The following is a 13,067-nucleotide window of genomic DNA, read 5'->3' as shown; positions in this document are numbered from 1 at the left end:
GCTATGGTGAAGCAATTAGGAGCAACAACGCAGAATCATTGGACTCATAGTGCAGGAATGTGAATGTAGTTCAGAAATCCTTCATAGTGCAAGAAGCCCACTATAACTAGTGCAGGAATCCCAATGCGTGGTGTAGGAAGGTAAGTGCAATGGTGCAGGCATGTGAATGCACTGGTGTGGGCACGTCCCAAAGTATAATGAAACCAAATTTAATCCTGCAAGATACAAGCCTTAATTAAACTCTCATTAATGCTATTTTAATCTTGTTAAAACAAAGAAGTAGAAAATACTCTTCAAAAATAATCATTTAGCCAATCGACAACATGAGAGAAATAGATTAAAAATAGGACAAAACAGAGACCCAATACGAACAATAATCTCCCTCTTAATTCCTATTTCTTTACAATATGCAATCAATACTTTGGAAGTGTATTCCCCACCATTGTTGGATCTCAAAGTCATTATCTTTCTTTTGGTTAGGGTTTCCACTTTGCATCTAAACTCTTTGAATTTCTAAAAAAAAATCATCCCCTTTCTTGAGAAGGTAGAACCATGTCTTTCTAGAGTGATCATCAATAAATTTTACATAATAAAGATGACCTCCAAATGATTTTTCAGACATGGACCCTCACACATCAGAGTGTATGAAATCCAATATTTCTTTAGACCTTGTTTCACTATTTTAGAATGGCTTTCTTTTATTTTTTCCACAATATATTCCCTTGCAAAATCCTCGACGATCTTCTTCGATATCGGGGATAGCATGAAATAGATGTTAAAGAGTGGGAATTACTTTGTAGTGAAGGTGACCATATCTTGTATGACATAGCTCAATAGGAGATATTTCCATATGAACTAGGGCTTGAGGAGGTGATGTAATGAATCTATACAAACTTCCTTCACCAACTCAAATAACCCTAAATTTATCAACACTTGAACCATTTCCCCAAACCTAGACCTTTACATCAGAAAAAGTAACTCTATCCCCTTTATATTCTAAGAAAGAAATTGAAAGCAAATTCTTTTTCAAACCTATAACATATAGTATGTTGTTGAGATGTAGTTTCTCTCTATTCTCCAACTTAAAAGAAGTTGAGCCTAGGCCTCTAACATCATTTCTTTTTTTGTCTTCCAATTCCACTCCATGGGAAGATGGTTACTTTGATGGAGTTTGTAGTTGTTTGCTATTCGTTGTACATTCCACTCCCAATGATCCATTCATTATCATCATTAAGTGATCCTATAAGTGAAACTAAGAACCCTTGACTCTTGACCTTGTTGAATAAGTAGTAGACAATCTGTTTGATCCATCTTCTTGTAGAAGTGAATCCCATTCTTATCGTAGCGTCAGTAATTATTTACTTCAAGCCAAGAAAATGACCTTCAATCTTCTTTGACCATAGATCCAATACCATGTTGAGAAATCAATGCTAGTAGGATTAGGGTTAGATTTATCTTTCTTGATAATTGCTTGTGAATTATGTTGGCCTCTTTTACTTATTTGTTATATTTTTCATCAAGAAATTACCAAATTAAGTGTGCATGAAGATAAAACAACACAGGACACAAGATGTAGGCACTCTGCCAAGGAAAAACCCCTATCAAGGGGAAAATCCAATCAAAATATTTTCCTTCAATAGTTTTCCTTGAGACTCTTCAACCTAGACAAAGACCTTCTCCACACCAAGCCAACCTCTCCTTCTTCGATCCAACCTTCGACCTAGCAGCAACAACGCTTCAATCCCAACAACTTCAACTTGGCAGCTTCTGGCATAAAAAACAACTTTGACCTTGATAAGGAGACTTTGATGAAGATATGGATCATTGTACTATCTTTTGCTTAATCATTTGATGACAATATAAGAAGAATAATTTGTAAGGGTTTTCCCCATAGTGGGTTCCCTAGTCTCCCACCAATCCTAGTCTCTTTATGTGTGAATTAATTTCTTCTATCGTTCTTTTATGTTCCGCTACATTTATGATGATGACATTGTTCTTTCTACATAGTTTCATATGATGATGAATAATTATGTAAATTTGAATAATTTTGTCATGTTATGGGGTGAACATAATGTGTTAATTGAAGAAATGAAATTATCAAAGAAAAGAAAAATATATCCCTATGAAAAATTGACATGGTATCAGGGATGGGTTGAAGAAAAGTCATGGAGATCACCCCCATGGAGATAGCTTTGATGGAGGCAAGAGAAGATGGAGGAGACCTAAAATAATTTTAGGGTTTAAAGAGAACCTTAGACAATTTTTGTAATAAGGTTTGATGGATATTATGAGGTTAGTGTTTAAGAGAAACCCTGGTTTATGGAAAATATTTGAGATTTAAAATATCGAATGGTCAATGTGAATATGCTCAAGAACTTGTGACAAAATTGATGAAGCCCTAGATGGGATAGTCTCTAGTATGCCTTGTTATTGATAAAGTTGGTTGAAATATTGAAGGAAACATTGTCATATGGACAATGGAGAGTGATGGCTCTTAAAGGTTCGTTCAAGTGGGAGAGGATCACCTCTCATTAAGGATAAGTATCTCTTGAATTATGATGCTCCTTTATGTCTTTAATATTTTTTAGGATTATAGATCTACTTATTGTTTTAATCATTACTTATACTTACTGCATGTATATCTGAGTATATGGATGTTTCTAACTTCCTTTATGAGATGTAATAAGATGATAATTCTTGAGGATCATTTGAGATGAAGGGAAGAAGAGCTAGAGGTTGAAAAGGTAAGGAGGGACTTGATGAAAGTATTACTAAGTGCTACATGATGCCTATGTCGAATAAAACGATGCACAAGTATTTGAATATTGCAAGGTATGCATGGTATATTGTTTTGATTTTCTCTTTCAGCTATAATATTTGCATGCACTGGTATGATAAGAATGTCTCTTTCTCAAATGCTTCATGCATGAATTTGAAAGTAATTTGGATTCATGGTTCTTATGATGAAATGGTACACTTGATGTTGAACAAGGATCTTACCTTCTTACATAATGAACTTCTTGATTCTAGGAGGCTACATAATGTTGATATTTGAGATGATGGAATACTTGATATTTTTCTAACATCTATACTTTTTGATATCTTGATACCATGACGAAGGCAAGCACTTTGATTCTAATAGATTTTAACTTGTTACTATTGATATTGAGCATGGTAGCCATGATGATAGAAGTGTAACAATGAGTTTGATATTCAGGATCTTTTGTCGAACATGGTTATGTTTTGATTTGTTTTAGTAATTATGGCATATGATCAAATTGAATGCCTTGAATTGATGGATTGAGTTATGTGACAAAGAGGTAATACATGTGATCATGATTCTTGAAGTATACTCCTATTAAATCTTTGACACTAACCCTTAATGAAAGATTGATGTCATGATGAAGTATCTGATCATAACATATATAACCATGATGAATATGTGGATATAGTCTAACTTTATGATCTAATAAATCTGTTGATGCATGATAGTAATATAGACAGGTTAATGGCATAAATAAAGATGATTGAAGTGGATTCCCATTCAGAGGGAGAAATTATCCATAAGATTTATTCTCCTATTATCGTTATATACTCTTTACTACTAAATTAGGATTTATTGGCATGAATAAGACAAACATATGATATGGTTGATCTACAACAAAGTTTTTCTCTAAGGAGAGAGAGTTTACCCTTGCTCTAAGACTCAGTCACATGGAAGTAGGCTCACAAGTGCAACTGTAGCCTCTTAGTCACACGGAAGTGAGGTCAGGGCTATGACGAGAGTCTCCCAACTATTCGTAGAGAAGGCTTATGGGTGAGATTATGTCTTCTAGAAGCAAAAATGTGCTTGAAATCAGATGTTCTCCTGAAGCATGTAATTCCTAGAGATGTGGAGCAAACAACAAAAATATATGTGAGTAGAAAATTTTGAATGTTTACTACAACATGAGTATATAGACTGAACTTGTGTTTGTAGGAGATGAAGACATTCATATATATATGTCATTGTGTTTACAGTTTGTGCTACAAGAGTTTGACATGTTTTGGTTGTTTAATACAGATGAGTAGTGTTTGGATTTTTGACATGATGCTTGATAATGACTTAAGAACTTTGACTTGATATGTTCTGGAATATAGATCTTGCTATGATAGAAAAATTGAGACTTTACCTAATGTCTAATGATTTGACTTCATGATTGATGATTTTCATCGATAACAATGTTGTATGGGAATAGTGACATTCATTGGATAATATTGGTGTTCGAAAACGGTTTTGTATTGGCCTCTTTGTTCTTATCACAATGGTTGAAGTATTGAAAACTATAATTCAACGTGAAGATTGAACCTACATGACTTATCCTTGGTGTATGCATTGGCATTTAGTAACAAAAATTACTTGTATTATGATCATGACATTGACTTGATGAAGTTTCGATTTATATTGTGTAATAGATGAAAACCAATTGGTATGATAATATATTAATTCAATACTTGATATGAGATCCACTTGTGACCTTGTCTAAATAATTGATACTGTGATATTGATGAGTTTGATATCAGTTTTGATCTGGTTTCTAAAATTTGATGAGCTGACCTAGTTGATTTGATTGAAAAATATTGATTGATGTGAGGGTGAGCATATTGGTTTAAAAAGTGTTATGTTTGCAGTGAACATTACATGAAGCAAGCTCTCTGATCTAGATATGTCAACCCCATTCACAGTTATCTGGTGAAGAAAAGATGATGTGATGATCGATACATCTACTTCAAAAATGATCCAAGGTATGACATTGATTTTGGTTTTTGTTTTATATATTGATGGTCTACTATTGATAGATTATGAGCGCCTGATGATCTAAGTAAGAGGGAGATGGCTTCTGAAGCTCAAAATACTGAATCATGGAATGATGAATCGATTTCTGAAGTTGCGAAAATAAAATCTATATTATGAAGCTATTGAAGAAGTATTGGAAAGTAAAAATGGAAATACTTGGACACTCTCATTTAATTTCAAGAAGTTGTGAAGAGATATTGTTAAACTTTACTTGGAAACTGACAACTCATTAAAGCATTGATGTTTTTCTTTGAACATCCATCCATATATATAGATGATGTGCATAAAACCTGAGTCAATTCCTAATTGAGATGCTTCATTCCCATTGAGTTTTTACCTAACATCCTTAAAATTACTTGCATGGGACATTCCTCCTATGAAATGTGACTAATTAGGTGTATTGATGATGATTAGGATCATTATTGATGATATGACCACATTTGGATGTTTCCTTATCATGAGATCTGCCATGATATTTTGGATGAGAGGTCCATAGCACGACCGAGGTTAAGTATGATGTTGCTAGCATGACTACCTATATGGCAGGATGAAGAAGATCCTTAGAGAGCCATCTGAGTAGGATATGGATATGTTATGGATACATTATGATAAAAAAAAGTGGGAACTCATTGGAAAATAATCTTGCATATAGTTGCATTTGAGATACATTCATATATTGAGTCAGCATTGTTGTATGAAGCAAGATCAAGCTTGTGGTTGGAACCTCCTTGAGAGGGAGGATGACTATGGTATCCTTTTTGTGATATATGCGATTATTTCTGTTCTAATATGATATTTGATTTTATATCCTGTATGAATAGGAGACTAGTTCCATTGAGACATGATGATTACCTTATATGAGAATGATGATATGTTTATGATCTACAAAGAGCCAGACTGATTGAGAACACTGAGACAACTCTTCCTCGCCTGTTTGAGCTCCGAGGGTGTGGAATTGAGATATAGGTCTCCTAGGGTTGAGCAAACTCTGGATAATAGGGTATCGCCCCTATTTTTTGCCCATATGGTTGGAGTAGTAGCACACCATATCTTAGTCTTTGAAGAGTATATCTCAGTTCACATCATACCCACAAGGAAGGCCTGTTGAGATTGTCCCTTCCCATTTGGCCAATGGGTTGAGGAGGCTTGGAGGCATGTGATCCTTACCTATTGGTAAGTTGGTTATCTCATCCAAGATCAGATTATGATGAAGGCATTCTACTACATGACTATTAAGGGTCATTGTTGGGAAGATCAATAGGAAATAAGATGGGTTGAGTAGTAGCTCCCCTATATCACCTATTGCTTGATATGGGGTCATAGTATTAGCTCCTCCATGAGATTTTGAGTTGAGTAGTAGCTCAGTAATGTGGTTCCAAGTTATGATGTGTTGCCTTGTGATATTCTCCCCTATGTTAATATGGGTCATAGATCTCACTCCCCGCTAATATTTCTCGGTAGTAGCATGCTGGTAGAAATTCCATGTAGTAGCCCACTGGCATAGATTCTGGATAGTAGCTAGATGGACAAAGGGTGGTAGATTGAGCCCCCCTCCGATCTCAAAATTCTTCTTCCTTTAGATTTGATAATATTTACCATATGAGTAGGGACAATCAAGAGATAAGTAGGAGTGACAAAGAGAGGAATTGAGATGATCAATGATGATACGTGATGATGAGATACTTGAGATTGGATATGACTTGATGATAGGATACACATGCCATGCTATAGGTGGAATTTTCCCTAGTTGAGAGGGAGTGTTAAAAATATGCAACTGCAGTCAAATTCAAATTTGGATAGCTCACCTAATAGATATAATTATTGCATTGAATTCCTCTTTTCAAGAGGACAAAAATTGACCAAAAGATCACTCAAAATGGATAAGGGAAAGTGTAGTTATGAAGAAAATCCCACATGTGCACATTTAATAGGGTCAGCCATAAAGAAAAGTGGACCACCTTGAAAGGCTATCAATTCAGGTTCCCTCTACCTCATTTCAACACAATTATGAGACAAAAATCTATCTTTCTTTTGGATCACATAGATCTTAGGCTCGTCCTTGAAGGATCAGGTTCGTTATGAGGTGAAATTGCAGGGTCTGAAGCTCACATCATTGATTTAAGGTTTTGGGACCCAGTTGCAGGCATAGAATAGGAAATATTTTAATGTAGTCACACACACAGAAGCTCATCCATGTGACTGAGGGTTTAGGGTTTCCGCAGTCCAGATTTGACCCCAATGGCTCACATGACAAGCTTAAGGGAGAAATTGGGAAAGCTATAGTCGCTCACATGACACCTTCTTTGTGCTACATGGATCTAAAAGTTGAAATATTATTCTTCCAAAGATTTTTCTTAGTGAATGCAGGGTTCAAAAGTTGACTGCAGATAGAAAAAATTCATTACAGTCTTTAGAATTAGAGTTTTGAGCATATACATTGTTGGGTTCATTTCATGGATGTACTAGTTGTTCTGCTAGTTAGTTGCATAGACGAAGATATGGATCATTGTACTTTCTTTTTCTCAATCATGTTAGACCAAGTAGTAACTCCTCAACCAAATATTTATTCGTGCGTATTCCTTCAGGTAGGTCTTCATTAAATACATGAGGGAGAGACTGTTCAGTACATCTCCCGATGACTATTCATATTACTTATTTATCTATTTACATTATATTCACCCAATCATGAGGATTAGGTGTCAACATTCCCCCCTTAATCTGAATGGATGTTGGTGAGTCCAAGCATCATTCTGAATCATTCAAGCTTTTCTCTTCCAAGCGCTTTGGTGAAGATGTCTGCAATTTTCTCATTTGTGGAACAATGACAGAGATGGATTGTTTTGGCCTCAACATGATGTCGAATCAGATGATATTTAGTATTGATGTGCTTCGTTCAATCATGGAACTTTGGGTTCTTGGCCAAATTTATTGCAGAGGTATTGTCAATCATGAGTGGAGTTGATTGTACTTGTTTTACCCTTCAAATCTTCAAGAATTTTCCTGAGCCACACAATTTCTTTTGTTGCTTCAGCTGCTACAACGTATTCTGATTCTATTGTGGAATCTACTGGAACTGATTGTTTGCATGATCTCCAGGAGATAGCTCCTAATCCAAGACTCATAGCATATCCTGAAGTAGATACCCCAATTTATTTGTCTCCATCAAAGTCTGAATCAGAGTATCCAATCAAGCTGAAGTCGTCCACCTGTGTATACTGTTGGACACAAATTATCATTGATGTCTATAGTAGCCAAGAGGAGGAAGAAGAGTAGACCAAGCCAGAGGAGCCACATTGGAGCAAGAGGAGCAAACGAAGGAGCGATATATATATATATATATATATATATATATCTATATATATATATATATATAGATATATATATATATGCCAAAGATGAGGAGCTATCGGAGGCAAAACCCATATATATATATATATATATATATAGATATATATTCATGCATTTAAACACTATCGGGAGCGACCTTAACAGTATCAGCAGGCAAGCTATGCATCCCTAACAATACACTGTCGGAGGCCAAAACTCACGTATATATGTTGTTACACTATCACAAGTAGAAACCAGACTTGAAAATATATGCACGGGAGATTTGGGATCCTATCAGGTCTGGCACATTGCATCGGCACTTCAGAAGTGGGCATTACAGTGTGTCAAGCGGCCCCTTTGCGATCGCCAATAGTGATTATCACATTGGGAAATTGGAGCTGAGGTAATACAATGTAAGGCCCTGACCATATGCGACTTGCGATCGCTGATAGCAATATCGCATCGGACCTCCGCCAAGGGAAAACCACAATTATGATGAACAGTTGTGGACCCGACGAGAATATCAACTGCTGTTTAATACCATATCACATTCGCAGGAGGATTGGCCCATCGGCCATCGGTGATGTCATGAGGTCACTATATAAAGAACTTCAGGAAGCCAGGATTGCCGATTGCGATAATGTTGTGGAGGAGCGGACCCGATGTCGTTTAAATGTGGGTGTAATATTTCCTGAAGTCCGCCCCTTCAGTCTTTTCAACTATTTCGTACATATTTCTTATGTAATCAAGTTTTTTGTGTTGCGGGAGGTTTTGGGACGAAAGGCCTATGATAACTATTTTGATGAATTAGAAGGCTAAGCGTCAGTTACATGGGGTGTATCAAGGCAATGGAGATTACAATTGGAGCATAACATGTCCATTAAACAAAACAGTCTCGGTGGATGTCTGTTATCATTGAAAAAATAGGCTTGTGTTACAGTTTTAACACGCAGTCACCGTAAAGCCAAGAAGTTGCATGGAAAGCCAGCACAGAGGAAGCCACAGTGACCAAGGAGGGAAGCTGAAAGATCAAGCAAGTCAGAGGAAATGACAGTGACCAAGGAGGAAGCCAAAGAGGCAGTGGAAAGTGGAAATGAAGAGTCAGACACATCTGAAATACATATAAAATAGTAAAAGCAGAGAACTGTTGGTGTTGTTGTTGTGATGAATAACCTGAGTGTGAGATAGTGGAAGCAGCAGAAGCAAAAGAGGCAACAGAAGTAGTGGAGGCTGTAGAGACAGCAAAAGCAGCAGAGGCAGGAGAGTAGGAGTGAGAGAACCTCAGCTGAATAGAGTGTAGCAGCATACCAGTGTATACCAAAGTTGGGTTAGAGCCCAAGAGGTTGGAACCTCAGAACTGAACAGGACTAAAGTCATTAGGGGTAGGTGCTCCTAAGTACAGAACCACTGCTAAATAGAGTTGGTGCTCTAGAGGTTGTATCCTCACTAAAGTCCAAGTTGTAGCTTGGCAACTATTCACAGTCAAATATATATGTATATTGTATTTATGTCATTGCACTGTCTTGAGTTTTAATAAAATCATTTATTCCAGCTGTTGATTTCTGTGTTCTGTGTATACATATACTTATCTATATATGCTTTTGGAAATCACTAGAACAATTAAAAATAATAAGAAATACTGATTCACCCCCCCCCTCTCAGTATTTCCAACAATTGTTATCAAAGCAGACTTCTTCATACTAGCCTAACAGCTTGAAGAAGGATCCACAACCATGATGAGAAATCATGAAGCATCAGGAAGACCTCCTTTGTTCGATGGCACTAACTTTGGTTTCCGGAAGAAAAGAATGACCTACTACTTAATGTCCCTTGGACCTGAAGTCTGGAATTTTGTTCAAAATGAATACCAAACGACTTCCACTCTTCTAATAGACCAAGACGACAGGAAATCCTACATCGCAAATGCAAATGCCATGAACTCCATCACTAGTGGAATCACTGATTCTGATTTTACAAAATTCATGCACTGTACCTCTGCTAAAGAAATGTGGGAGAAGCTAGTTGGCTTGTATGATGGAGACTCAAAAGTCAAAAAGGCAAACCTTCAAACTCACAGAAGAAAATTTGAAAGTTTGAGGATGGAAGATGAAGAAGATATTGCATCATACCTCCTCCAAGTAGCTGAAGTGGTAAATTCCCTGAAAGGATTGGACGAAAAAGTGGAAGAAAGTACCATTGTTCATAAGGTATTAAGGTCCCTTCCAGACAAATTTGACTCCAAAATAAGCACTATAGAAGAAGCAAAGGATCTAGATACCATCAAAATGGATGAACTCCATGGAATTCTTTCTGCCTATGAAATGAGGAAAGGTGGCCCAAGATCCAAAGATGCAGAATCCAAGGCCTCAAAGTCAAAGAAAGGGAAAGAAAGGAATGACTGTAGTGATGAGTCAGATGTGGAATCCGAATTGGCTCAATCTGTACGAAACTTGAAGAGAGGATCTAAGCTCAAAAGGAAAGTATCCACTTATCTATTTTAAATGTGCTAAAATAGGTCATTACGCAGCAAGATGTCCTTATAAACATGACAGTGATGATGAAGGAATTCTAAAAGAATGGCACACAAAAAGAAAGGGCTTAATAAGATAAACTTCCTCTCCAAGCAAGATGAGTCTGATGAGGATGAGTTTATAGTCATCGTAAGGAAATCAGATAAGGAAAGTGATCATGATGAAAGGAAAGAAACATTATTCATGGCACTCACAGATGATAATGACTCAGGGCTGGAAGGAAATGTAGATGAACTATTAATAAGCTCCATTGAAGAAAATGAGAAACTACGGAACAAAGTCATTTCTCTCAAAGTGGAAAACGAGGAAATAAGAAGGAGAGAAGATCTCTTAGAAGCAAAGCCTAAAGAAAAAGAAGAGACTTGTGAAGAATGTGAGGCCGAAATAGTGTCTCTGAGAAAGTAGTTGGAGCAAATTAAAAAGGGTTGTCAAAGCTCTCAAATACTTGAGACTATTCTGAAAAATCAAAAACCTGAACATGACAAGTCTGCAATAGGTTTCAAAGGAGAATCCTCAAGCATTAAGAATAGTGCAAAAAGCTATGCCGATGCACTTTCCTGCAATCCAAAAGATGAAAAAGTATGTTATCAAAAGTGCATCCCAGATCCCAAGAATGAAGAGAGAATTACTCCAAAGAAGAGTGTGGAGTCGAATCATGGACACTATAGCAAATACAAACCTGTACTCCACCAAGGGCCCATCACAAATCCAAAGAACGAGAGAGGAGTAATTCCCAGGAAGGAAATCGACTCAAACCATGGTTGCTTCAACAAGCATAAAACCATCTTTCTTGGACACTGCTTTCACTGTAAAAACTTCGGTCATCAACCCAGACATTGTATGGCTCGCAGAAGTGAAAAGACAAAGGCAAATGATCAAATAATCAACTCATATTCCCCCTTGACCAAATTTGATCTGATTTTCTCTTTCTGCTACAATAATGGACACTATGAACAAGACTGCCCACTCAAAGGAAGAAAGACAAGTAGCAAGAACTCCAGCATGGACAAGTGCGGCCTGGCTCTATATGCTCAAAAAAATGGAAACCAGTGGTTTGTAGATAGTGGGTGCTCCAGACATATGACATGTGACAGAAGGAAGTTTGTGTCACTGAGAAAAAAGGAAGGGAATGTGTCCTTTGGAAGCGAATCTGGCAGAATTGCAAGAAAAGAAACAGTTACTCTAATCAATGGAAAAGGAAAAGCTCAAGATGCTTTGCTGGTTGACGGACTCAAAGACAACCTCCTGAGTGTCAGTCAAATCTGTGATCAAGGACATAAGGTTGTTTTCAGCACCAAAGACTATGAAATAAGGAACTCTGTCTCAAGGAAAATTATGGAAAAATGGGTAAGAACACTAGACAACATTTACATTCTAAACAAGATTCAAGAAAATAAATGCTACTTGAGTCGGACAAATGAGAGTTGGTTGTGTCACAAGTGACTTGGAGATACAAGCTTCGAAAATCTGATCAATATCAGCAAGATTAAAGCTGTACGAGATTTCCCAAGGCTGTCCAAACCAAATCAAGCAGTATGTAGTCCATGTCAACATGGAAAGCGGACCAGAATCAGCCACAAGACAAAGGAGCTCTCTACATTGAAGCCCTTGGAGATCATCCATGCTGATGTGTGTGGGCAAACTAGAAATCAAGCACTCCAAGGCGAAAGGTACTTTGTGTTACTTGTTGATGATTATACTAGAATGATGTGGATATATTTCATAAAGTATAAATTTGAAACTTTTGAGTGTTTTAAGAATCTAAAAGCACTTGTAGAAAATGAAAAATATTCAAAAATTAAGTGCCTTAGAACAAACAGAGGAGGAGAATTCACATGAAATAAGTTTATTTAGTTCTGTAATATTCATGGAATTAAAAGGGAATTCTCGGCTACCAGAACACCTCAGTAAAATGGGGTAGTTGAAAGACAAAACCGAACAGTCTAAAAAATGGCAAGAACTATGCTATTAGCAGCAGACTTGCAGCCTAGATTCTGGAGAGAAGCAGTAGGGACAGTTGTCTATACACTAAATCGAGCTTAATTAAGACCAAATTGTGATAAAACTCCTTATGAGCTATGCAAAGGAAGACCTCCTTCAGTGAAGTACTTCAAGATATTTGGAAGCAAGTGCTTCATAAAAATAAATGATGGCTCACCTAGAAAGTTTGATTCTCGGGTTGATGAAGGGATATTTCTTGGATACTCTACATGGAGAAAGGCTTACAAGTGCTACAATTATCGACTGAAGAAAATAGTGGAAAGCATTGATGTAAAGGTTGATGAAGATCTTCTAGAAAGGGAAATTGAAGAACATGAAGATGACTCTCTCATTGAAGAAGAAGAACCTAAAGAAGAAGAAAAAGATGACGA

The sequence above is a fragment of the Pinus tabuliformis genome, chromosome 9 (assembly GCF_031772625.1).
Source record: "Pinus tabuliformis cultivar Carrire ecotype Pingquan chromosome 9, CPIR1, whole genome shotgun sequence".
NCBI classification, from domain to species: Eukaryota; Viridiplantae; Streptophyta; class Pinopsida; order Pinales; family Pinaceae; genus Pinus; species Pinus tabuliformis.
This window is presented reverse-complemented; position numbering follows the sequence as displayed.